The 27,708-nt window shown below is 35.2% G+C and overlaps 1 long non-coding RNA gene across 1 annotated transcript in view; it reads left to right on the top strand.

The window, feature by feature from the left end:
- Window positions 1-242: 242 nt before the first annotated feature.
- LOC116563249 overlaps window positions 243-27,708 on the top strand; it is a 68,906-nt gene continuing 41,440 nt past the window's right edge. The window contains exons 1-2 of the long non-coding RNA XR_004274304.1: window positions 243-406; window positions 18,122-18,216. This is a non-coding gene — a long non-coding RNA (uncharacterized LOC116563249). The remainder of the gene's footprint in view (window positions 407-18,121; window positions 18,217-27,708) is intronic.

Here is a 27,708-nt window from a genome sequence, read left to right as displayed (position 1 = left end):
CCAAAAAGTGTTGCAGAAAGGTGATTTTATTTAGGTAGAGAAAAGAGAAGGAAAGCAGAAGAAGAGAAAGGCTTCCAGGAAGAGTGTGGGCAGGGATTCCAGGAAGTTGGAAATCCAGCGCAGGTGAGGGAGCACGGACTTTTATCCTGGGAGAAACTCCCGCCTTCTCCCAAGACCCTGGGCCAATGAAAGGAGTGCCTTAGAACTTCCGCTGGAGTGATTGACTTTTAGTTTCTTCCTGTGCCGGGGAGATTCAAACATAAACCATTTAGTCTCCGGGATGGAGAGAGATGGGAGTGGGGCATGGCGCTGGAAAATTATTGCCCTTAAAGCTACGCCCCTCATGGATCCAGAAAGAGAACACATTCCTTCAAGACCACAGGGGCAAATACATAGGATGGATGAGGTGAGATGTTTGCACTTTTCACGAGTCCCTGTGAGAGCAGCAGGTTTTGGCAGGGGAGCATTGGGTTACTTAGCAGAACAGTTAGATTAGACTGGGTGGGCTTTCAAATGTAGAGATGCTTTCACCATCCTCCACCAAATGGACAATTGTTCTTTACAAATCCAACCCAATTATTTTATTTTATCATAAGAGAAATACATAATATGTTGCTTAAAACTTAACTTCAAAAATTTAGTAGCAGTTTTCTGATATTCAAAATAATTGTCAAGTAGAATTTCTGAAGAACGAGATCTGATGATTACACAATATCCTATAAGAAAAGATTAAGACAGGTAGGAAAATTAACAATTCATTAAGTAAACCAAGTATTTTAAAATGTACTTTTCTTCATATAATGAGAATGCTCATTCAAAAATATGATTATAAGACAGAGATTGCAAATCAATACCAATTAACTGTAAAGAAACTATATATAATTGAAAGAATTGCTTAAGATGTACATGTACTCAGAAGACATAAAAAGATAAAGTGCTCCAGTTTGGTCAACAAAGTGTAGTTTTTGAACATATTAACTTTAAAAAGCATTATTTCTCAAAATGAATTTGTATTAGTAATTAGTAAACACAAATGTGTTCTACATATTTGCAGAATGATGTATGCTGCATATGAACATATCTTAGCACATATATATATTTTCATAGACCTGTTACTTATTTCAGGTTCATGCTTATACCAATGTTAATATTAAATTGCTAAATATACAAAACAATAAAATAATTCAATACATATTTAATATAGAAAAGTTAAAAATGATCTGTTTTCAATTTATATTACCTTTAACATTTTATGTTCAGCTTGTTCCTACAAGTCTTTTGTCTCTCAATGTAATCAAGTTCTTCCTTTCTGAGCTTTTTTCTTTTTTTTAGAATGATTGCATAGACTATGTAAATTATTGTAAGTTCACAGTCAACATCTACAGGAAATTAAAACAGAGCTAAAGAAAATCAGGCAAAAAAGAGAGTAAATTTGGGAAAAAAAGAAACCCATTATAAAGACTCATTTTCATTACTTTTTCCTGTCTCATGACTATCTATACTTAGCATATACTCTCCCCAGTTTTCATTCTTTGAAAATGAACTCAAATGGCATTTTATAAATAATATTTTTATTTTCTGTTCTCCTGGAATGTGAGAGTCAGGCATCAGACAAATGTCATTTGTGTGTAATCCTTGCCGTTCTAACTTTTCACTGTGGCATGATATTTTGCCTATCAAGTCACTATTCTATCTTAAGAGAGGTAAGTGTTTCTGCTTTAGGAATGTCTGTAAGAATTTAATAAGCTGAGATATAATACATAATAAGCTAAGAATGATTACATGTTCTACCATAATATTCCTATGTTGTTCTATAAATCCTTTAACTTTCCAGTCTCTGTCCTCTGATTTTTTTTCCTTAAATGTACTTCAGTCAGATTTTTCCCCAAACATTGAAAATTTTCTTGAAAGGGCCATCAACTACCATTATGGCTAAATTCAATGTTATTTCTCAGTTCTCATCAAATTGCAGCTCTGTTTGATACAATTGATGACTCCCTCCCTACAAGAACTTTTTACTTTCTAGCTTTCAAGGCCACGCACCACCACTGATGTTTTCCTTCTTCAATTACTGACCACACCTCTTCAGTCGCACTCTCTGGTTTCTCTATATCTTCAACTCTTTAATATGGAAGGTGTCAAGGCCCACTGGCTCTCCTTTGTCTATGCTTGCTCCATGATAATCACAAGAAGCTTTATGTAGAAGACGCCCATATTTGCCTAATTGCCTACTGATATGGGCTGTGTCTCAGCCCAAACATCATCTTGAATTAATCCCCACATGTTGTGGAAGAGAACAGGTGTAGATAATTGAATCATAAAGGCAGCTTCCCCCATCCTGTTCTTATATATTGAGCTAGTTCTCATAAGATTTTATGGTTTTTTAAGGGGCTTCCCCCTTTGTTGGGCACTCATTCTTCTCCTCTCTGTCACTATGTGAATAAGAATGTGTTTGCTTTCCCTTCTGCCATGATGGTAAGTTTTCTGAGGCCTTCCCACCCCTGAAGAATTGTGAGTCAATTAAACCTCTTTTCTTTATAAATCACCCAGTATCGAGTATATCCTTATAGAAGCGTGAGAACAGACTAATACAGTCAATTGGTGCCAGGTGGTGGTGTGCTGCTTTATGTAGAGATACCTGAAAATGTAGAAGTGACTTTGGAACTGAGTAATAGGCAGAGGTTGGAATAATTTGGAGGGCTCAGAAGAAGACAGGAAAATGAGGGAAAGTCTGGAACTTCCTAGAGACTTGTTGAATGGCTTTGACCAAAATGCTTACAGTGATACGGACAATGAAGTCCAGCCTGAGGTGGTCTCACATGAGATGAGGAATTTCTTGGGAACTGGAGTAAAGTAGACTGGCGGCATTTTGCCCCTGCCCTAGAGATCTGTGGAACTTTGAATTTGAGAGAGGTGATTTAGGGTAGCTGGTGGAAGAAATTTCTAAGCAGCAAAGATTTCAAGAGGAAGCAGAGCATAAAAATTTGGAAAATTTACAGCCTGATGATGCAATAGAAAAGGAAACCTCATTTTCTGAGGAGAAATTCAAGCCTGCTGCTGAAATTTGCATAGGTGATGAGGCATCAAATGTTAATAACGAAGACAATGGGGAAAATGTCTCCAGGGTATGTTAGAGACCTTCACTGCAGCCCCTTCCATCACAAGCCTGGAGGCCTAGGGAGTAAATGGCTTCTTGGGCCAGGCCCAGGGCACCCCTGTTGTGTGCAACCTCAGGGCATGGTCCCTTGCATCCAGCTGCTTCAGCTCCAGCCATGGCTAAAAAGGACCAAGGTACAGCTCAGGCTATTGCTTCACAGGGTGCAAGCCCCAAGCCTTGTCAGCTTCCACATGGTGTTGGGACTGCAGGTGGACAGAAAACAAGAATTGAGGTTTGGGAACCTCTGCCTAGGTTTCAGAGGATATATGGAAATGCCTGGATGTTCAAGCAGGAGTATAGTGTAGTGGCAGATCCCTCATAAAGAATCTCTGCTAGGGCAATGCAGAAGGGAAATGTGGGGTTATAGCCCCTACACAGAGTCCCTACAGCCTAGTGGAGCTGGAGAGGAGGCCCACCATCCTCCAGACCTCTTAATGGCAGATTCACCAACAGCTTACACCGTGCACCTGGAAAAGCCACAGACACTCAACCCCAGCCATGAAAGCAGACTGGAGGGGGGACATATAACCTGCAAAGCCACAGGGCTGGAGCTCCCTAAGGCTCTGGGAGCCCACTTCTTGCATCAGAGTGCCTTGGATGTGAGACATGGAGTCAAAGGAGATCATTTTCGAACTTTAAGGTTTAATGACTGCCCTGTTAGATTCTGGACTTGCATGGGGCCTGTAGCCCCTTTGTTTTGGCCAATTTCTCCCATTTGGAACAGGTGTAACCACTCAGTGCCTGTGCCCCCGTTTTATTTAGAAAGTAATTAACTTGCCTTTGATTATACAGGTTCATAGACAGAAGGGACTTGCCTTGTCTCAGATGAGACTTTGGACTTAGACTTTTGAGTTAATGCTGGAATGAGTTAAGACTTTGGGACTGTTGGAAGGGCATGATTGTGTTTTGAAATGTGAGGATATGAGATTTGCAAGGGGACAGGGCAGAATGTTATGGTTTGGCTGTATCCCAACCCAAACCTCATTTTGAATTGTAGTTCCCATCATCCCCACAGGTTGCAGAAGGAACCAGCTGGAGATAATTTAATCATGCAGCATTCCCCCCACTGTGTTCTCATTATAGTGAGTGAGTTCTCACAAGATCTGATGGTTTTATAAGGGCTTCTCCCTTCACTGAGCACTCATCCTTCTTTTTCCTGCCACCATGTAAAAAAGAACATATTTGCTTCTCCTTCTGCCATGACTGTAAGTTTCCTGAGGCCTTCCCAGCTCTGCAGAACTGTGCACTAATTAATCCTCTTTCCTTTATAAATTACCCAGTCTTGGGCATGTCCTATAGCGGTGTGACATAACATTTTCCACCCCATTTTTTCTTTTTTTTTCAAGTTTGGTATTAACTTTATTCTATTTTCTGTATAACTTTAAGCACATAAAGGTTTATTTCCACAGGCCTCAGGAAATGGGTAGAAATCACAGGACAATCTCTCTTCCCACCAAATAAGTTGCATATTTTGGTGTTTGTCCTAGAGGGAAAAAACTGAACTTTACATTAGCAGTGCTGTGCAAGATTCTTACATAAATCAAGACCTAAAACCAGCCTGCAGTGGAGGTTTCAGTCCTCTGTTCAGGTGCTTGGACAGAAGCCATAGCTGATGAGCATGACAGGGAAAAGGAGGCAGTGAAGACAGGTGACAGGCACCTAGCAGGGAAGGAGGATTCAGGAATGCCAGACTCCTTGGAATGGTGTGTTTTTCCTTTTAAGTCATCTCTGTAGGAAGGTGCTGGACAGGAATCCCAGAGAAAGAAAGGGTCCAAGCCTCCTTTAACTGCCCTGGATGAAGGACACTGCCACAGCAGCTAGTACTGGAGACGCTCCTATGTCATGGTTAAGGCAGACCCAGGATGGAACAGAGAATAAAAGGAATGATTATAGGGAACAATTTTGCTTGGAATGCTAGATAGCCAAGCCTCAGCCTTTGGTCCAGTGCAACCCTTGCCTCACTTGTCAACAGTAAAAAATTAGTTTGGTTAGAAGAACCATCTGGAAACACATCAGCTTCTGCTATCTTCATGCTCATTGTTAGAAAAAGATTAACCATTGAGCAGAACAAATACTAAAAAAAAAAGAAAAAGAAAAAGATTAACCAGTGTGAACATTCTGATCTGTTAATTCCTGGGTCTCTTTTCAATGGACTGTTTGTTGGTAGAATAACCCCCAAAAGCTCAAAGCTAAAATGCATCATCAGTCCTGGTTGGCAGTTCCTTCAGAATGGACTGGCAGCATGGTTGAGCTGATATGGAAAAGCTGCACCTTCCTGCAGAAGATCAACTGACCTACTATCCCACCCCAAATCTCAGCCTGAGGTATATTTCAGTGAAGGCAGGTAACTGTGCTTCTCAAAGCAGAGAAGCAGTTTTAAGAGCAGAAAGGTAGAGAAAATCTAGAAAAGAACCGTCTTGATACAGATTTATCCCATGGTGTGAAGGGAGGGCAAAGAATCCAATGGCACTTCATTTATCCAGCAATTTCTGTCACTGTGGTGACCAACTTCTGCCCATTCCATAGGGTCTTGAACTGCTCAGGAACTGGGAATTCATTAAAGTCACCGCCTTCTGTAGGAATGAGGATGTTCATCTCAGAAGATTTGGCACAATTTCACAATCCAGGGAATTCTTAGCTCAGTGGTTACTTTAGGTACATTCTAACCACCCCATTTTTTCTAATAGCTTTCTACACACCTGAGTTGATGGCAATAATATCCCTCTAGTTGCATAGGCCTAGGTATCTCTCTTTACCTTCTCTGTCTCACATACCACATTGAATTCACACACTGGCTGCCCTTCAAATATATATACAGAATCAGACATTTACTTACCCAACCACTACTTCCTCTCTTCTCCAAGGTTTCTAATAGCAAAAGCCTTTAACACAGTACCTCAATTTTCTATCTGTTCCTCTGGAGCAAATGCTTAATGCTGTAGCCAGAATGATCACTTGTAAAACATATTTGGACTATATTTCTTCTTTTCTAAAAAAATTTACAATGCTGTCTCATATCATTCATTTTAATATATTTATGAAATATGGAAAATTCCCACACATATGTTCCTTAATTCTTTGATGTTTCCTCTATTAACTTCACTTACACAGCACGTTTGCCATACTGGCTTCCTTGCCTAAATTTTGAGCTTGCCAATTAGATTCCTACCCCACGGCCCTTGCACTTTCTTTTCTCTCTGCCTGTGGTGTTCCTCCTCCACATATGTACAGGCTAGCATCTCCATCCACTTTAAGTCTTTGCTCAAATGTCAGTTTCTGCAAATGGATGCCCCATCATGACTACCTTATTTTAACTTACAGCACTCCTTATTTCCCTTTCCTGCTTTAGTTTTCTCCATAACATACATACCTTATTTTGGTTTTAGTCTGCTTTATCTCATTAGAATATAATCACTGTGAAGCCACTGATTTTTCTCTATCCCCACCCTGATCAAACTATCCCAACAACCTAGAAAAGCAGAACAGTATTTGGCATATAGTAGCCTCACAGTAAATATTTGAATTGAATTGCATTGAACTGAATCGAATGCCTTCTTTAAATATTGCATTAGCCTGCTTGGGGCACCATAAAAAATATGTCTGCTTAAACAAGAGAATTAATTTTCTCACAGTGCTGGAGGCTAGAAGTCCAAGATCAAGGTTCCAGCTGGTCTGTTTTCTTGTGAAATATTCCTCTTTGCTTGAATATTGCCATTTTCTCCCTATGTCCACACATGGGCTTTCCTTGGTATATGCATGAGAATGAGGAATAGAGAGAGAGTGAGAGAACAGAAGTGAGTGAGCTCTGGGGTTCCTTCTTAAAGGTGTACACCTTCTTAAAAGTGTAATCCAGAGTGGTGTGTTAAAATAAATGCAAAACCGAGGATCAATTTTGTGTGAGTGTGCAGATAAATGCTAGGCTTTGATGCTCATTATATTAGCTCAGAATAAAAACTCCCTGCTCTAGAGGTCTCAGAAACAGCCTTTTATAAGTACCTCACTCACTTATTCTATAGTACACAAGGGAGTGTCTATTAATACATATTTTACTTAACGAGACACTCTTTGCCTTCCATTTTCCCTGCCTTCCACCAAGCACAAACCTCATATGCATTTAATAGAGAGTTAAAGCAAACTCTATTTCTGTGCATGATGTGGCAGGCTGATTTACTAAGAATTAAATGTGGCAGAATAACATATTGAGAAATTTAATAACTGTCTAGTTTTTCTTTTGCCATAGCACCAGAAAATGGAGAGAATGTTATTTTCTTTTACTTTCCATTTGCATCAGCATAGCTCTGATTTTGTGTCCTTGAGTTTTGGGATTCTTTTATTTCCTGGGAAAGGAGGCAGGACAGATTTTTGGGAGTACATGAGCAATGGAGGAGAAGTTGTCAGGCAGAATACGCAAATAATATGTATTAAAAAGTAAAATCCTCCCTGTCTCCCTCTACCCATTCCAATATTTTGAAGAAATTCAATTCAATGATAGGCCTCTGAAGTATCTTTCTGTATACTTATTTAATCATGTTTGTCTTTTGGGATTTTAATATAAGTATGGAAATGTTTCTGCACAGTCCCATATGGTAGTCAGAATCCGTATGTAGTAGTTATTGAGGACTTAAAATGTGCCTAGTGCAACTGAGGAACTAAATTTTTACTTTTATTTAATTTTAATTAACTTAAAATTAAATTTAGATAATGTAGCTTGTGAACAGCATATTGTACAGTGAAGTTCTATGGGAAAAATTTGTTTAATTTTATGAAATGTTACTGTGAAAAAAATCATGAAAAAACATATTTTTAAGGCAGTTAAAAGAGATGTAGAGACCCATGCTTTGGATTATAAGTTAATAAGAACAGATAAAAAATGAGAAGATGGCAGTGGTTAAGCCCAAAATTAAGCACAAAAAGCATACATTGATTATTTCAAAATGCTAAAAACATACATTGATTATTTAGTAACAGTGGGATACCAAGTTTTCTTAAACAAGGATGTTACAGAAGGTCTTTATTTCATAATGTCATTCAAAATCTCTAAAAATACTGATATTGTTCAATCCTTAATCATCTATATGTTATAAAATAATGTTAATACTGAACAATATCAGTATTTTTAGAGATATTGTAAAATATTATGAAAGAGTTCATATCTATCTCAGACTCTGAAAATTTACAAGATGCAAGTACATGAAATGTAAAATTTTGACTGACTTACAAAATATGAGATAATATTTTCTCTCCTTGAGTCGACTATGAAAACTCCGCTTGCTTATTTTTGTCAACTTCGTCAAATATTAGATGGTTGTAGGTGTGCAGCTTCTGTGAATAGTGCTGCAGTGAACATACAAGTGCATGTGTCTTTTTGGTAGAAAGGTTTTATCTCCTTTTGGATATTTTCCCAATTTCTATACAAGTTGGACAGAAAGTGCAAGTCATGGAAAGGGGAATAGACTTTTTTCAATTAGCACATAAATCTGAGATTAATATTCAGGGCTCAGTACTTTTTTTGAGATTACAGTTTTGCTTTTCTTCAGCATCATACATTTAGCAAATTTTTTAGGTAATAAAAATAAAATCATGATATAGCTGTTGAATTACCCTGTTTTCTTGAAAACTTTCTGAAAAATTAAGCTCATATAAAATTTCTAAATTATGCTGACATATCTATAGAAAACAGCTTGAAAAGTTCTTATGTAACTTGCAGAGAAGTTTAACCTTTTTAATGTAATATTACGTTTATAATTTAAACTTAGCTTTATTTCACACTTATATAATTACAAATGAGTTTGCTTTAAGATTTCTAAAAAAAATCAGGGTGTTTCATGTTAAGCCTTATGGATATAAATATCTGAAATGAATTTAGTAAAATCTAAGACTTTTATCTCTTCCAGAAATTGTCCTCTACCATTGTACATTTGCATTAAATATGTCAATAAAATCTCTAGTTATACTCTTTGAAATTTTACTTAAAAAATTCAGAGTAAATGCAAAATATTTTATCTTTAATGTTTATGTAAGTATTCCATTTTGGAAAGGATTTTCCTTTAGATAAACTTTGTGTATTTCACTGTGTACTGTATTTGTCTCCCACTAGTTAGCAAGAGTTATGGAGTAAGCTCGCTATGACGTAATATATCAATTACTTTTCTTGGTGTACCAGTATCTCCCTTCATCTTGTGTTTGGACAGTGCTGCCGTGTGTGTGTGTGTGTGTGTGTGTGTGTGTGTGTGTGTGTGTGTCTATATGTCTGTGTATGTGCTTGCAAGAAAACAAATCTATGTGGGAGACTAATGAAGATGTAGTTGATTTTTCTGTTGTGCTAATTCAATGAAAATTTTAGAACTAAGTATTTATAGAGAAGCAATTCAAGATATTGCAGGTAAAGTCTTTACATCATGTATTATAAAAAAAAATTAAATCCTGTGTTAAATTAAAGCTGACTGACCATAATATAACGTATCTCAATAAGGTAAGAAATAAGCCTGGCTAGGCTAACTTTCTTAAAAGAATACTACTTATCTCATTTGCCCTCCATAGGCACAGCATTTTTACTTTTCCTTTTGTTTTCATGTTTTTTCAACTCTTAGTTTAGATTCAGAGGGTACATGTGCAGGGCTGTTACCTGGTTATGTTGAACATTGAATGTTTTTCCATTTGTTTGTACCATCTATGATTTCTTTCATGAGTGTTTGATAGTTCTCCTTGTAGAGGTCTTTCACCTCCTTCGTTAGGTGCATTCCTAGATATTTTTTTTTTTCTATTGCAGCTACTGTAAATGGGATTTCATTCCTAATTGAACTCTCAGCTTGAATGTTATTGGGGTATAGCAGTGCTACTGATTTTCGTACCTTGATTTTGTATCCTGAAACTTTCTCGAAGTTGTTTATTATTGGTTCCAGGAGCCTTTTGTGCATGTGTTTAGGGTATTTCTAATTACAGAATTATGTTGTCAATGAAGAGAGGTAATTTCACTTCTTTTCTTATTTGGATGCCTAGTTCTTTCTCTTGCCTAATTGCCCTGACTAGGACTTTCAGTACTATGTTGAATAGGAATGGTGAGAGTAGATATCCCCATCTTGTTCCAGTTCTCAAGGGAAATGCTTCCAGCTTTTGCCCATTCAGTGTATTGTTGGCTGTGGGTTTGTCATCCATGGTTCCTATTATTTTGAGGCATGTTTCTTCGATGTCTTCTTTCCTGAGTGTTTTTAACATTAAGGGATGTTTATTTTATCAAAGGCTTTTTCTATGTTTATTGAGAAATCATATAGTTTTGGTTTTCAATCCTGTTTATGTGGGTAATCACATTATTTATTTGTGTATATTGAACCAACCTTGCCTCTTGGCAAGGATGTCTACTTGATTATGGCCAATTTGCCTTTTATGTGCTATTACATTTGGTTTGCCTGTATTGTGTTGAGGGTTTTTGCATCTATGTTCATCAGGAATATTGGCCTGTAGTTTTCTTTTTTTGTTGTGTCTTTGCCAGGATTTGATATCATAGTGGTGCTGGTTTCATAGAATGAGTTACAGAGGATTCCTTCCTCCTTAATTTGTTGGAATAATGTCAGTAAAATTGGTACCCATTCTTCTCCGAATGTCTGGTAGAATTCAGCTGTGAATCCCTCTGGTCCAGAGCTTCTTTGGGTTGGAGGATTTTGTTACTGATTCAATTTCAGAACTCAATATTGGTCTTTTCCATGTTTCAATTACTGCCTGATTCAATTTTGGGAGATTTCGTGTCTCTGGGAATTTATCCATTTTGTCTAGATTTTCTAGTTTGTTTTAATAGAGGTGTTTATAACAGCCTCTGAGGATTTTGTATTTCTGTGGAATCAATTGTAATGTAACCTTTCTTATTTCTGATTGGGACACCATTTTTAAGCAAAGTTCTGGATGGGCCATATCAGTTCATGAATGTACTTTATATTAGCTGAATGGATTTTAAATTACCAGAAATTTGTAGAAACTTAAAATTGTTTATATAATTCATTATACATATGTAATATATATAAAAAGAATATATGTCACATTTTGGTAATAAATATATTACCAATCAGCTTGTGCTGATCATCTTATGACGATCATCCTAAATGTTGAGATTACTCCTTTGTTTCTTAAACATATAATTTTACCAAATATAGTAAAAATAAATGTTAAAATGGTTTTTAGAATTAACAGCTATCAGTATTACATAGTAAAATTAAACACTTAGATTTATACTCTGATTTTGCCATATTATCTCTGTCTTTGGACATTTTCAGTCTGAATTTAAAAAAAAAAACAAGAACACGTGGGAGACATTGTTATAGAAGGTAACTTCTATATAGAATTTTTGTGAAGATTAAATAGATAAAGCATATAAAATGCACAGTGAAATGCCTGGTGCTTCCTGGATTTTAAAAATCATTTTTATTACAATTAGTCATATTACCACTATTATTATCATTATCATATGTTGCTGTATATGTGTAATTGTTGATTATAATTTATTAATGAGTAAATCAACATAGTTTAATTGAAAGATTTGTCTTAGTTCTTAGATAATAATATATTTTTTCTGTTATATATATTAACATTTTAATTAATTTTTTCTTCAATGATTTTATTTATGCCTAGTGTTTTATTATTGGAATGCTGAGTATGTGGGAGTTATTTATATACTATTGATCAAGATCATCGCCAAAGTCTGATTGTTAAAATTCAAGAAATTGCAACTTTAGGCATAAATGGGTTAAGAAGATAATTTTGAAGCACATAATCCTATATCAATATTTGTGAATACCCTCATGATACTTGGGTTGTCAAAATAAACAGAATCCTTGAACAACTGTGACAGAACAGAAACTATTCCTTCTCAATCACACTACATCCTACTCCAGTATCTACATGAAGTGAAACATGCTTGTGCTGATCATCTTATGACCTTCCCAAAGTTTTAATAATTTACAAGCTATTCCTACTTCTGAGTTAACACTTTCTTTTTTTGAGGAAACTGGAATGAATTCCCTTATATCCTAAAATTGTTTCTTTAGATAATATTTATAGTTTATAAAATAAAGATATTTCAGAATATTTGTACACATTTCACATATACACACAAAGCATTGTTTTTAATTACAGAATTAATTAATAGGTATCTAATAATGCTAAAAGGGACCTTATAGATTTTCCTTGGCATTTTATGTCCCTGTAGTGTGTTACTACATTTGTTATGTGGAAGAGAAAAAATTATATTTTGACAGTTTGCTATTCTCCTCAGGTTGTTGCTTAGCAGTACAGATGCCATCATTTCTTTCATTCCTTTTATTTTATCACATGCATAATTTTAAAAGATACAGTGCTTGTAATAGCTTTAAGAAATTATTACCCTCCAGAATTTTACTATACTATTAGTATGTTACTCAACAGGTACTTATGATACATTCCTGCTAAAATAGGCAATATCATTTTTCTCCACCCCTTTGCTTTAGTTTAATTAGAAAATATGTGGGAATTAATAACATATAAAAATCTGTTTTCAGATTAATGCAGAAGCAGAAAGAAACACAAATAAACATATTAAACATGATTCACTAATGATATCACAATGAGGCCCTAAATAATATTAGCTGTGTTGTATATTATAAAAGTATTGTAAAAAAAATTTACAGCAGGGCAAATTATCTGAATTTAAAAGCAATGGAAGAACTTCCAAATAAGAATGTCCATAAATTCTCAGTATAAAATACTGCAACTTCCAAGAAACCACAATTAAAAGACAAATACTATGAATCAAAGTATTAAACTGTTTCTATCATTAAAGTTTAAATGCCTCAGACAAATAGATAAGAAAATATTAACATAATAACAAATAAATGAACACACTGTGACTATGAACTGACAATTCACAATAGAAGAAAGTGAACAATTCACAGGAGAGGAAAGATAACGTTAGATAACATAAATATTCAAAACAGCTGAATATGAAAGAGTTGATAAAATTTAAGTTTTAACAAAATTTTTTAATTTCTCAATTGACTAATACAATTCTGTAGGGAGGATATGAACTCTGGAGTTCAAAATATCTGTGTACACTTCTGTAGCCCCATCATAGTAGTTCTTTAAAAATCTAGACTCTCTGGTAGAACAAAATCCATATTTCCACTATGAGTACCTGTTGCTCTTTTATGATCCTTTGATGCTCTGCTTTTCAGTGGTGTCCTTAAAAGGTCTTTCTCTAAGATTACAGTGCAAACTTAACAGCTTCTGCTACTAATTAACCTTTCTTCCCCTGAACTGGTGCATGTTTGTCTTTGTTCTATTTGTGCTGTCTGTGAAATTTAGGAGAGGAACAAAGATTCTCACAGCAAAAGGGCACCAAATATTTTTACTGCTAACTCCTTGGTTCATGGATTCTCAATGGTCACCTTGAGGCCATAATTGTGTTCATATGTCATCATAGACTAATCTCAAGAGCCTGCCCTCTTTCAATTCCTTATCCCCATGCAGAATCCTAAATACCATTTCCAGCCTTGTTGCCATTTAAACTTTCAAATAAACAATGTCAAGAGACACTTCTCAGGGGAGAAGTGGGGGAAAAATGGTAGTTGAAAACTAGCTTCTGTTTTGTATATATTAAGATAATCAGTAACAAAACTGTGGAGATTTTCCTGTCCCTCCATAACACATTTCTGAAAAGAAAGAAAGATGAGATGTAGAACTTTCAGAAACCCAGAAGCAAGTCTTCTCTATATAAACATTATAAGGTGCAGATACTATTTTTTAATCAGAACACCCTCAGTGTGGCGCTTGATCATTCAGTACATGCCAAGAAAAAAGCTTAACCATCTACAGAAAAATATCAGTTACCCTTTGTCTAAATACTACTCCTATATTCTCATTAATATTTAATTTTAAATTTTTATTTGTTTATTTTTTTGAGATAGAGTTTCACTCTGTCATCAGGCTGGAGTGCAGTGGCACAATCTCAGCTCACTGCAACCTCCACTTCCTGGGTTCTAGAGATTCTCCTACCTCTGCCTCCCGAGTAGCTGGGATTACAGGTGCATGCCACCACTCTGGGCTAGTTTTTGTATTTTTAGTAGAGACAGGGGTCTCACCATGTTGGCCAATAACCTGACCTCAAATTATTCACCTGCCTTGGCCCCCCAAAGTGTTAGGATTACAGGCGCAAGCCACGGCTTCAGGTCCTCGTTAATGTGTCTTAAATAAGAAATCACAGTATTTAAATATAAGCGGTTTCTAAATTTTTTTTTTTTTTTTCTTTTCTTTATTTATTTGAGATGGAGTTTTGCTCTGTCACCCGGGATGGAGTGCAGTACCCTAATCTTGGCTTACTGCAACCTCCACCTCCTGGGTTCAAGTGAGTCTCCTGCCTCAGCCTCCCAAATAGCTGGGATTACAGGCACATGCCACAATGCCCCGCTAATTTTTAAATTTTTAGTAGAGATGGGATTTCACCATGTTGGCCAGGCTGGTCTCAAACTCTTGACTCCAGATGATCCTCCCAGCACTCCCAAAGTGCAGGGATTCCAGGAGTAAGCCACCTGGCTTTAAATGTTAATTCTGTTGGTGAAGTGTTACATGTTGAGTTTTCTTCTAAAAATAATTTGGGTAAAAGATAAGGGATCAACTGTATACTGATTTCATGTGAATTTAGGTCAAATTAACTATGTCCCAGGAACTACATGTTTAGTACTTGCTGGGACTAATGATCAACTTGACTTAACCGGGCAAATTCAACGTTAGCAACAGGTGAGACAACTTTATTAGAAGCAGTTTCTGTGTCAAATAAATCTTGGAAGCCATCGAAGTTATTTTAATACTACAATAAAGAGCAGAACAACTGATGGAAGAATTAAGCTCTACAAGACTTAGGATGGAAGATTGTTCACTATTCATTAAGAGTAAGGGTGTGACTGCAGGTCTCAGCAGCCCTGAAGTTAGCCTTCAGCATGGATTCCTGTCAGTCATTAATCATTCTCTGATACAAGATCTTGAAGGCAGAATCCAAGTTCTTTAGAGGCAAAGCTGTGTGGCCTTCTACCTACAGAGTTCATATAAGTGTTTTGATTAACATGGAATAATCTGTCACCAGAAGCCGAATGACTAAAAGATAATTAGGGAAATTTCAGCTCACATTGTAGGAGAGACTATCCTTGTGTTAATTAATGGTTTTGACCTGAGTCAACTTGGGAGGTGTTTTAATCAGAGACCTTGAGGCTGGAATTTTTTAAATAACATAAAAAATTTCAACATAATAAGCTGTCTTTTTTTTCTGAAAGAAGATTCATGACAGCTCGCCAAAAATATACTTTTCAGAGATATTTTGTTGTTATTTTCCTATATGTCAGGCAGGTCTCTCTCTGCTGAGAGGTTGACCCCACTTCACCCCTATTCTTGCCACCTCTGAACTTCTGAATTATAATCCTAGACCTGGCTTTGATCCCCTGAAGGGTCACCAAGGAAGGACGTCAGAAACTGGTGGACTAAACAAACTTACAGAATTTTTCTTACCTGGTTTTCCATCAGTTTTATACTGAGTCTCTGTTTTATACAACTTTCAGAAATAGAATGTTGCTATTCAAAATTCCCTCTGGCTATACAGTTCTTGGTTGATCTTAACACATGATACTAATATGGCTCTAATAGTTAGAAAGTCAGGATAGAGATGACCATAAAGTTCAATAATTCAAGAAAAAAGAAGAATTAGAGATTGATGTCTAGAGTCTTAGAAGTTGCCTCAATTAGAGAGAGGACCATCCAAGAGGACTGAGGAGTTGATTTTAGGTGTTTCAGCCAACATGATCAAGTAAGAAATCAAACAATTATCATCTTATCAGATATAACTATTCTCTTTTAAGTCTAAGAATGAGGGGCATCTCCTTGGTATAGCTTAACATTTGCCATGGCAAAATGTGCATACTTACAAGAGAAATGCAACTCTCTGTGTATATACATGAGTACATATGTTTACAAACACAATAAACAATAAGAAATTCTTTAAAACAAAACACCAAAAATAGTAAAAAAAAAAAAAAATACAATTTTCTTTCAGTACTCATGAATTGTGTGTTTCCATGTCAACTGTTTTTAATAGGATAATACATTCTATAGGATATATAGAGGCTAAATATGAGATATAGCTAATAGGTTTTAACATCATTAAATTAAGAAATCAAAACAAAACCTCAAGTTTATGACATAAAGTCAAGTTTTTGGCCCTGAGCTGTTGACAGAATGTTTATTTTTTTAGAATTTTGGCTGTATACCACATTTTAATAAATTGCTTACTGAATATTGCACTTAGGCTATAGTTCACCTAGATGCAACTATTTACACATTTCCCATCCTTAATACATTTCTTGTCTCCACTAAGAACAGTTATCTTCCATGGTGGGTAAATTAGTTCTATCATATTAAGAGTTTGATATTTTCTTTTGTAAATTTATGCTTTTATGTATCACACATTTTTGACAACTTAGAATGAATATCAATAATTTAATTCTTATGGAATTTGATATGTGTTGTCTTCTCAGGGTTGACTATTACTTTTGTCACAATATATTTTATTTTCAACACACAGGTAAATTATCTTTGTAAATATTTTATTTAGAATTTTATTTCACTAGAATTTTAAAATTTGGTTGTGTTATTTGGTTATATAGCCAATAACGAAATTTCAGCTCACATTGTAGGAGAGAAAAAAAAGTTTCATTACTTTTCTTGTGTTCTCAAATAGTGTAAATAATGGACAACTTTCTGAAGGCATTTCAGAACTCAGAGTAGAATAATCTTGATGTATTCTCATTTAGAACAGAATATATTTACTATTTTTATAATTTCCAATTAGTTTTTCCTTCAAATTTTTTATTTCTTCTTCAGCCAACTTTGTTAAATAAAATTTTCTTTGTAAATTACCTGTTTTACTTAGATTTTTGATGTAATGGTTCAATGTTGTATACAGAATTCTACATATGCAAATGATTATTTTTATTTTGTGAAATGATAAAAAAACATTAATCTATATAGATCTTTCATCATATGTCTGGGTACATACTCACCATCCCATATCAGAAATGATTAATACTTTTATTGCATGCTTCAAATCTTATGTTTGATACCAAGTCCCACTGTTTTTGAAAGCAATTATTATTTAATTTGTTATGTAACTGTATGTGTATTAAAAGATGTCTCTTTGAGAGTCAAGGCTTTCACAATCACAGTAGCAACAAGACTTCCCATTCCCAGCTATCTTGGTGAAAGTAGGGGCCATGTGAGATACAGAAACAAGGCACCACTCCTCCTACTAGATAGGGAGATATTAGAAGAAATCTAACAGGGAGTCAGAACTCCTACTATCTTACAATAATTAGTACCTTTCCTCCTTGAGTAACGAATTAAATAATATAAAAATATAACAAATTAAATAATATAAAAGTATAAATATATATATACACACACAAATACATATATGTGTTTGTGTTTTTATGTGTATATATATATACTTTTGCCTTTGCATAGACACATTTTTCCCTATTCCTTTGGCTATGTACAGTTAAAAACTGAGACATATATAAAACATATTCTGAAAGGTGGAGAGAGATTCAGGCAGTTTAGGGACCTCAGTACCTGAGAAGTGATGTAGTGATGAGTTTCCTGGGTTTTCTTTTTGATTCGTATATTCCAAACTATGAGCTGGATGAGATAGTGACCTGGTAATGCTGACAGAAACATACTTTTTAAAAGCCCTAACAGATGTCTGATGTTCCTAAAAGACCAGGAAGATGGCAATCTAGCAAGAGAAACTTTTATACAATAAACACATTGTTGAAGAAAAACACGTTAGGAAAGATTGTGGCAACACCCTCATCCAGCCAGCAAATGCTGGATTTGGAGCCTGGATTTTCATTGCCTCTACGTTGTAGTGAAGTTTGTAAACCTCCCTCCTCTGCCCTACAGGGCTGGTGTGAGAGGAAGCTGAGTTGGGTACCAAGACATTCATTCTCTCCAGGCGGTTACAAGGACCCTAACATGCTATTAACGAAGACCAAATGGTAAGTCTGCATTTTCACTTCTACCTTCGGTAATGAGGTGTTACTCTTTTTTTACTCACTGGGAAGTTATTAAAAGATGTCTCTTGGAGAGTTAAGGCTTTCACAATCACAGTAGCAATAAGGCTTCCTACTCCCAGCTATCTTGGTGAAAGTAGGGGCCATGTGAAGTACAGAAACAAGGCACCACTCCTCCTACTAGATAGGGAGATAATAGAAGAAATTTAATGGAGTCAGAACTCCTACTGTTTTACAATAATTAGTACCTTTCCTCCTTGAGTGTGGATGTTGGCCAGTGGCAGAGCCGAATTTCTGTCCCCTTCTGGCAGTAACATGGGAGTGCCCCACTCTTCCCTTGCCAGAGTGATGTCAGAGAAAGACACCTAAAACAGATTTAAATAAGATCCAGCATTTCGTAATATCCAAAAGGTCTAGGTATTGATATAAAATTATATATCGCAATGAGAACCAAAAAGATCTCAAACTGAATAAAGAAGATAATCAATAGATATTGACATGGAGATAACAGGGGTGTTAGAATTATCTGGCCGAGATGTTAACGCAGCCATAATAAAAATACTTAAGTAAGCCACAATATATATACTTGAAACATAAAAATAGAAAGTTATGACAAGGAAATAGAAAGTCTCAGCAAAGAAATTAAAGATATAAATAAGTTCTAAGTGAAAATCATAAAACTAAAAAAATCATTGAAATAAGTAACTTAATGGATAGTTTCAACAGCATAATGGAACAAAGGAGACAAACAAGGACCTTGAAGATACAACACCGCAAATTACTTAATGAGAATAAAATAGACTGAAAAAGAAGTAGACAGAACTGGGCAGGAACAGTGGGGTTATAATGGAAAAAAAAAAACACCCTAACATTCATGTTATTAGAGTCCTGGAAGGAAACAAAAAAAGGTGAGGCTGTAATAGTACTTAAAAAAATAATGGCTAAAAATGTCTCAAAAGCAAAAGACAGAAACACATTAGTCTAAAGAAGGTAAGTGTGATAGGGTCAGGTGTCAACCTGACTGGATTAAGAAATACATAGACAGCTGGAAAAACCTTATTTCTGGGTAGATCTGAGAGGGAGTTTCCAGAGGAGATTGGCATGTGAGTTGCTGGACTGGCTAGGAAAGATCTGCCCTCAATGTGGATGAGCAATATCCAATTATTTGGGAGTCCTTATACAACAGAGAGGCCAAGGAAAGGCAAATTCTTTCTCTTTCTATCCTGTAGCTGGAATACCCTTCTGCTAACCTGGGACATCCAGGCTGTCCAGTTTCTGAATTGCGAAACTTATACCTGTAGCCACTTGGGTTCTTGGGTCTTTGGCTTTGAGACTTACATAGTTTCCTTTGTTCTGAGGCTTTCAAACTTGGACTAAGCCATGATACTAGCGTTTCAGAGACTCTGGCTTGCAGATAACTTTTCGTAGGACTCCTTGGCCTCCATAATCAATTAAGCCAATTTTCTTAATAATTCCATCTTGTCTGTCTGTCTATCTATCATCTATCTTATTGATTATGATTCTCTACAGAACATTGACTAATACATTGAGCAAACTCTAAACAGGATAAAAGCAAAAATATTACACCAAGAGACATGATAGTCCAGCTCCTGAAAGCTAAAGACAAAGAAAACACATTGAAAGCTGTGAATGAGAAATGACACTTCACCTATAAGGCAAAAATAATTCTAATAGGCAGCAGATTTCTCATCAGAAACCATAAAGACCAGAAAGAAGAGAACTATCAACCAAGATTCTATATCTAGTGAAACTATCCTTCAGGAATAAAGAGGAAATCAAGATATTCTTCAATGAAAGAAATTAACATGAACAGGAACGTTATAAAGGAGAATATTCAAATATCTAATAAGTATATGGAACAATATATAATATTGTCTACTATTGGGAAAACAAATTGATTCTTCCATGATATACCACTTTTTTTACCTACTGAATAGCTAAAATTAAATAGATTTCCAGTATTATTATTGGCAAAGAGGTAGAGGAACTTCTATTCACTTTTGTTGATTGTATAAATCAGTTAACAGACTTTGGAAAATTGCTTGTTTCTATAAACCTAACATATGCCTATATCATGACTCAGAAAATTCATTGCTGCTACATACCTGAAAGATATGAGTGCATAGATTCTCAAAAATCATATTCAAGATATTTACAACAGGTTTATTCATATTTCAAACTGGAAATATACTTAAACAGTGTAATACTACCAACCTATAAAAAAAATACTACCCACCTATAAAACATAAATGTTACCCACCTATTATTGATTCTTCCTTCTTATAAAATAGTAAAATCTTAATATGCAGAATAATGCAGATTAATTTTATCAACATTATGTTGAGGAAAGGAAGCAGGACACAAAAGAGGATATATTCTATAAATCAATTTATATTAATTTTAAGAATTGATAGTGCTAAATGAAGTACTAAATGATGGTTTAAAAAGTTAGAATAATTAGAAAACAAAGGGTGAGAAATGAACAGAATAATGAGAAAAATGAATGAGGGAATCTTCTGGAGTTTTGAAAAATATCATATATCTGATTTTGGGTGGTACATAAACTATCTTCAAGCTCTACACTTTTGTGTGTATGTGTGTGCACACACAGGTGGAGTACAACTGGCTGAAGTGTGTTTTCTAACACTAAATTGTTTGAGGTCCTATACAAAAAAATCCAAAAAATTAGCTGTTCATGGTGGTGTGTGCCAATAGTCCCAGTTACTGGGGAGGTGAAATGGGTTGGGTTGAGGCTACGGAGAAGCCAGGATTGCACCAGTGCACTCCAGCCTGGGTGACAGAGTGACTCTCTGTCTCAAAAAAAAAAAAAAAAAAAAAATTAAATTAAATTAAAAAATAAAAAACAATGTGAGGTTGGGTTTTTCAAATTTCAAAGTCCATGCAATCTCCATTATGCCATATTGCCCTCCCAAAATAAATAATACATCTATATATAATTCTAAAATTCAATAAGCCTGAAACATGGAAGATAATATATCCTGATTAATAATACTGATGAAATCATATTACTATAGGGATAATTAAACATAATTCATCCGTAATTCTGCATAAAATATCATCTCAAGTGAAGATTTATTTATGTTTAAAATTGGAATTTTCCTATTTATATTAAAAGACAAATAAAAGAGTAGGACTTTGGTTATGCTCGTAGTGTGTGGGTTCAATAGTAATACTGATAAACAATTTGAAAGGTAGTTTTCTTTTTCTACAAAGATTTAAATTATTTGGATATACTACAAAACTCATTTAAAAGGATAAATAGCACATAAAAGAAATAAGACATTTATATAATATGTAATATTAAAATAATATGTAATTGGATATAATATTCCCTGTGGATCCCTCCAAATTAAGATATTCTCACTAAATCTCTCCCAACATATTGCTTATCTGGCTTACCTAATTCTCTCTCAGGTTTTCAGTTATCTCCTATGTGCTGAAAATCACCAATTTTGTAACTTTAGGCCAGACCTCCCTCCACCTCTTCCATCTCCTTTACTATCTAAACATTTAATGGATAATTCCACAACAAAATGCCCTACAATGAGCTCATAATCCCCTCCTCTCAATTTATTTATGTATTCTCAAAATCATATTGCAGTGCCACAGTTAGCCCATTCATCCAGCTAAGAACATTATGTCATACTTCATCACTTCCAGTCACTTTATGTCTTGATTATATGCATATAGTATCCTATGCACATCATGCTGTTGTTTTTTCTTTCTTATCATTCCTATATTTGATCATTTTTAGAAATAGCTCAAATGACTCTAATTAATACTCTATCTTTCATTCTGTGCATATGTCTATTTCTAATTATCTAATTATATTATAATCTGGTATAAAATTTTGTTCTATTGGAAGGTAGCTGCATCTAGTCCCTTGCCATTAAGACAATCTCATACATGCAACCTTTCATTTGAAGGTGATGGTATAAACAGACATTTACTTCTATGTTATTATACACCAATGTTCATGAACCCCTTTCAGAAAACAGACTGAATGTCTGAATTAAAAAAGAAGAATGTATATCTACAAAAGTTAAGGTTTATATTTGTTTAGTTTATGCTAGATTGCTTTTCTTTTTCCTATAAAAGGAATTGAGGAAAATTCTCTTCTTATTCCAAATGAGATCTGACATTTATGGCTGGAGGTCACACTAGATCCAAAATTTCTGCTCTTGAGGAAATCATAAGGGTGTCAAAACACTTTCTCACACTATTGGTAGATTTAAAGGGTAAAATTCACAGATACTTGGTTTTAGCAGTGGAAAATCTGTCTGCGTCATTCTGTAAGTGAGCCATGCTTCGTTCTCTTGGCTACAAACCAGTAGAATATGTGAAGGTGGGAGCAATAGGTTGTTATAGCTGTACCCTCCTTGGCAGTATATTTGGGAGAGAAAAAGGAAATGGTGTCTCACAATTTTTTAAATAATTTCAGTCCAAGGACTTAAAGCACTATCTAATCAATAGAGTGGCAGGAACTCCAGTTTGACTGACATGATCTCACAGATAGCTGTTTTATTTTTAAATTTTTAAATGAATGAATATATGCATGAGAAAAGCAAATATAAAATGTTTATCTTTTGAATATATTTAGCTCTTTTAATTTTCATTTTGGAAGGGAACAATCAACACTTGACTATTTAACCCAAACCACGTTTTCCCAAAGTGTGATTTGCAGAACCCTGATTTAAGCAGCTGTTTGATAGGAATTAAGTGGTAGAAAGACTTCAACAATCAAACACATTTGGAATCACATAGCTAAGCAAGGTTAAATAAGTTTCTTCTCTTCATGAGTTAGAGCATTAGATGTGCAAACATACCTTAGAATCTGTAGCATATGCAGATTTTCTGCAGTTTTTGAATATGGCACTTTTTAATGGATTGTCTCAAGATAAAAATATTTTATGGAATTCATGTCACATACAGCATGCTTTGCAAAATACTACTATAGACTAACCATATATATTTTTCTATTTTTTCCTAACATTTCTGCCTTTTTATAAAAATATTATCCTTTCATTCTCTGTTCTTGTTTGCTTAGTTTTCTGACCTTACTAAGCACCCACTGAGCATGGCTTAGCAGGAGGTAGAAGCTATTTATTGTAGTGACAAGCTAAGTAACCTGAGAGGGTAAGGGCGTAAGAAGAGATAAAAGGATGTTATTCTTTAAAAAATCACTTTTTTTTCCCTGGTCTACTAGATACTTTGTAGACTCATTTTATTATAATACAAATGTCTACATAGAATGTCAGCCTAAAGTACATCTTGCTTCCAAATCCCTTCTGGCTAGCCATATAAGCTATTCAGGGATTTCATTAGCCTCTGTACTGTCATAATCCACATACTATTAATTACATTTAGGTACTTGAGTTTAAGTAAAATCTAAAATCTAAAAAAAAAAAAAATAACAAAAGAGGTTAAAAGTGCTATGAAACTTCTCTATAGTTAATAGTACATGGATTCTTTTTCATCAACACCATTCTAACCCACTTATTGAGTGATTGTTATGTTGGATTATTAATTCAATGGTTATGGCTTCCTTTTATACTAAAAAGTTGAGGAGCAAATTATAATGGACACAATTCTGAAATTATTTGTTTAAATTCAGTCTGATATTCCTTGTGACTCATTTATTATAGAATTAATATGTGATTTTTCCAAGATTAAGTATTTATAATAAAAAAGATTGTTCTAGAATAAAACTTCCCATAAGTAGATTATGTACACTAAAGCACAGAACCCCATAGTGAGTTTTTTCTCCCTAACTTTCTATGACTGTCAATCAGATGAAATCATACTATGCCATACTTTATATGTATCTTTGAAGAACTAGTAAAATCCTTAATCCTTAACCAGTTTAGCCCTAGCCAAAGTTCACATGGTAGACATACAGATGTTATAGTGCAGGCATTTAGTACAAAGCTTTGACCTCAAACTTCCATGTAGAACATACAGTTGTCACCTGGATGGAATGACTTTTGAGTTAGGGTTAGTCCTCTAACATCTGTGGTCAAGCTTTGACTACAACAATAATGAAAAACACTCCATGCTCTGTTATTATGCCTATCTCTATATGTATCTTCTAACTTTTCCCCTTGCGTCCCTCAAAATTTTTAGCAATTTTTTAAATTTAATAATTTTATTTCTTTACCTATTGATTATTGCTGTCAGGTAATTGTATCATTTTTTTCTTGTAAAGATATATCACAATTGTAAAAAATCCAATAATAGAAACTTGATAACTTTTTTGAAGAATCATAACTTTTTTTTCTTAATGAATTGTTATTTTTTTCAAAATAAAGATTCCTTTATGATAGATTTGGAATGAGATTCTTAGTATACTTAATATAGTAGAAGAATTATCCATCATCATTCTTTCACAGATCAAGTAATTCAAATCTGGAAAAAGAAGATGTTTCTCATTGATATATACCTTCTTAATGGTGAAGACAAATTATGTTAAAACTAATTTGTATGTTTCCCATGAAGTTGAATGGAGACATATTTAAGGCAAATGTATGTCTCTTGTTCTCTAGGGAGGTGCCAAATCCTCATTTCACCAAAAACAACCATTTGTTCTGGCCTTGTTTACAGTTTGAATTTCTGCTTGATTTCTTCTTCCATTGTAATCTGTATCTATTCAGGTACATTAGAATATTTTCATAGTTTAGTTTCCAAGTAGCTTTCTGCTTAGGGCCAATCCGATATCAACTATTCAGCAGCTGTGAGTTAAGTTGGCCTAAGGGTTGGAATCAAATTTATTTAGTACCCTCATGCATGCCAGATGTTTGTTTATCAAACTGGGAGATTTCTTGGTCCTTAGGAAATGAGAGAATATTTCTGTCAGTAACCTGATTTTGAAAATGTGAGTGAAGCCTTGATAAAATTTCATTTTGAGTCTTTGCTCTGCTACTTAAGCTATCAGATTGCACAGACTTCAGAGTTACAGAAGATTTCTTTGTTGAGAAGAATATATTTTTTTAAAATTCCATGCTCAATTAACAGTCAATGTTATCACAAGACTGAGTGGATTTAGAAAAAGTCTCTCATTTACTAGATATAGTAAAAACTTTCTTTTATATGTCAAAATTTCTTCTTAAAAAACATGCTGGGTGAGGTGACTGGCACTTGTAATCCCAGCTGCCCCAGAGGCTGAGGCAGGAGGTATGCTTGAGGCCAGGAGTTCAAGGGTGAAGTGAGCTATAGTCGTGTCACTGAGCTGTTTCTTAAAAAGCAAAAAAAGAAATATTATTTGACAGACAGTATGCTGAATTGTGAAATACATATTTTTACAGTTCTTTATAATTTTCCTCTTGACTTTTTAACTTTGTTATCTTTGATTGCCAAAAGGACCAAAGCAGTACACAGTATACAAACATTAATTTTCCCATTTTACATGTAATGTTAGCAAGTATTTGCAAAGTGTTTAATATGTTCCTGTTTAGTGAATGTTCAGTATGTGCCTGTTCCAAATGTACTATATTGATGAACTTATTTAGTTTTTACAAAACTCAAAAAAAGAACCACTATTATTTTCTCCATGTACATGTAATGAAGGAATCATGTCATAGAAAGTAAATAACTTTTCAACATCCCGCAGTTAAGAATGGCAGAGCCTGAATACAACCCAGGCAATCTGGCCCCATAGGATTTCATCAGAACCTTTATATTGTACTGCCTGTCACATCACAAATAAGGAATAGGGCATCATGAAATTGTGATTATTTTTTACATTGCTATGTAAGCATATATAATGAGTCTGTTCTAGAGCTCTTGTCTTCTGGCTTTAATTTATGAGAGATTAAAAAACCTAGTGAGCGTTTTGAAATTTCTGGATAAAAGATCAGTATCTTTTATCAGTATCTTTCTCAAATCCAGTGAAATGATTTAATTTCTAGATGGGGTATCATTCTTTTGATCAAAAAAATGCCAATCAGGAAACCAGGACCAAACGGTAGCAAATATTTTTCAATGATAAATTATGAATTTGTGAATGCATGATAGCTATAAGTGAAGCTACAATTGCTACATACTAGTTGAGTGGAATGAATAGAATCATTTATTCAACTAAGATTTATGAGTTCATAATAGGAACTTGTGTAGGTGACTGATATGTGTCAGTGAACCAAACAAACAAAGTTCCCTCTCTTTTATGGTCTATAGACAAGCAAATGAAGGGAAACAGAAAAGAAGGAAAATCAATCCATAATAAATACATAAGTTGTAAGGCATTAGGAATTAACAGAGAAAAATAAAATACGAAGCATGGAAAGAGGAAATCTGAAACTCGAAGGAGCTTATGATGGTGAAATGATTACAGTTTTTAACAGGTGTACTGATTAGGTCTGACATTTGGGCAAAAATTGTAAAGAGGTAAGAAAGGTAGTCATCCAATTTTCTGAGTGAACAGCATTCCAGGAAATGGAATAGCTACCATAAATGATTAAATAGGGGAATGACTGGTATAGTCAAGACATAGTAAAGTGGTCTGGAGAACAGATTACACACATATAATTTACATAAAATTAAAATGTTAAAAGTGTTAAATATTTAAAGATGGTAACAATAGATAATTAACAAATTTGAGTTCTTCTTAATCACTGGACATAGGTTGCATGCCCATGAAGCTGGGCTTTTTTTTTTTTTTTCCACTCCACAGAGTTTATTGGGTCTGTAACTGGACGAAGTCACACCGTACAAAGTGAAGCTCACACTATCCCAAAGCAGAGTGGGACTGGGGGCTGGGGTCCGTTACTAGCCTTCCGGGGAGCTCCCAGTGAGGGGCAGCCAACCCTCCCATTCCAGAGGTGTGGCCACAAGGGTGGGAAGGAAAAGGAGCCCACCTGGCTTTGGTCACAGAACTCAGAGCCTGACACTAGGCCAGGACAGACAGGCGGCTGGGAGAGCAGGAACCTCAGCCACCCTGCCCAGGGAGCCTGGGGAGCCCAGGGACTGCTCCAACAGTCCCATTTGCAATGTGCTTGGCCCAGACCTAGACTCAGGGGCTGATGCAAAGGGAAGGCAGCAAAGCCGGGGGGAGGAGACACTGACGTGTGGTGGCGGGGAGGGAGTGGCACCTGGACCTGTGGAGGAGGGTGGGTGGGGAGGTAGACTAGCAGCCTAGTGGCAGCTAGCAGCGAGTTTCATAAATGCCGCTGCGGCCAATGTAGCGCACCCATTTGATGACATCGTGGTCGCTGTAGTTCAGCTTCGGTTCAAACACCTTCAAGTAGCGCACCTTGAGTCCAGAGGGCGCAAATGGCACCTCAAAGTTCATGGAAATGGGGGGTCGAGCCCATTTCCATGGTAGACTAAGCAATCTTGGTTACAATCTTATATCTTGGGGGGGATGTCAGATTAGAGAGGAGGAGGGGCCATATCTTGTAGTACAATATGAGCCATAGGAAGGACTCCTGCTTTGACTCTGAG

This window comes from Sapajus apella, unplaced genomic scaffold, assembly GCF_009761245.1.
Source record: "Sapajus apella isolate SASKATOON/1434 unplaced genomic scaffold, GSC_monkey_1.0 scaffold2, whole genome shotgun sequence".
NCBI classification, from domain to species: Eukaryota; Metazoa; Chordata; class Mammalia; order Primates; family Cebidae; genus Sapajus; species Sapajus apella.
Note: the sequence above shows the minus strand (reverse complement) of the source record. Positions and strands in the feature narration are given on the sequence as shown.